General features: G+C 63.8%; 1 protein-coding gene across 1 annotated transcript in view; it reads right to left on the bottom strand.

Moving 5' to 3' along the window:
• DYRK1A (dual specificity tyrosine phosphorylation regulated kinase 1A) overlaps positions 1-150 on the bottom strand; it is a 146,943-nt gene extending 146,793 nt beyond the window's left edge. Inside the window, exon 1 of the mRNA XM_077765449.1 lies at positions 133-150. The gene's annotated coding sequence lies outside the window, so the exon portion shown is untranslated. The remainder of the gene's footprint in view (positions 1-132) is intronic.
• Positions 151-415: the final 265 nt, after the last annotated feature.

Here is a 415-nt window from a genome sequence, read left to right on the forward strand (position 1 = left end):
ATCAGCAGCAGCGACAGCAGCAGGCTCCCCGGCTCCCCCCGCCGCTCTTGCCGCCGCCACCCCCGCCTCACTCCAATGGGGCTTTTTATTATTATTCGGGCGGGAAGCGAAAGGGTTTAAAAAAAAACCAACCAACAAAATGGCGACGGACCGACCCGGTCGCTATAGCAACTGTCAATCAAAACGCAAAACCCCNGCCCCCCGGCCCCAAGCCGGCGGGCGGGGCCTGTTGCTCGGGCAACGGCAGATTCCGTTCCCTCCTTTCCCTCTCCCCCTCTGTCCCCAACCAACCACCCAACCCCCTCAGGTCACGTGAAGGATAAATTCGGAGCTCGGGCCCGCTACGAGTGTCAGAGGAGGGCGCGTGATTCGCTCGGGGGAGGGGAGAGGAGGGGGACGGCCGGGCCGAGGGAGG

The sequence above is a fragment of the Crocuta crocuta genome, unplaced genomic scaffold, assembly GCF_008692635.1.
Source record: "Crocuta crocuta isolate KB4526 unplaced genomic scaffold, BGI_CrCroc_1.0 scaffold84, whole genome shotgun sequence".
Classification (NCBI taxonomy): Eukaryota; Metazoa; Chordata; class Mammalia; order Carnivora; family Hyaenidae; genus Crocuta; species Crocuta crocuta.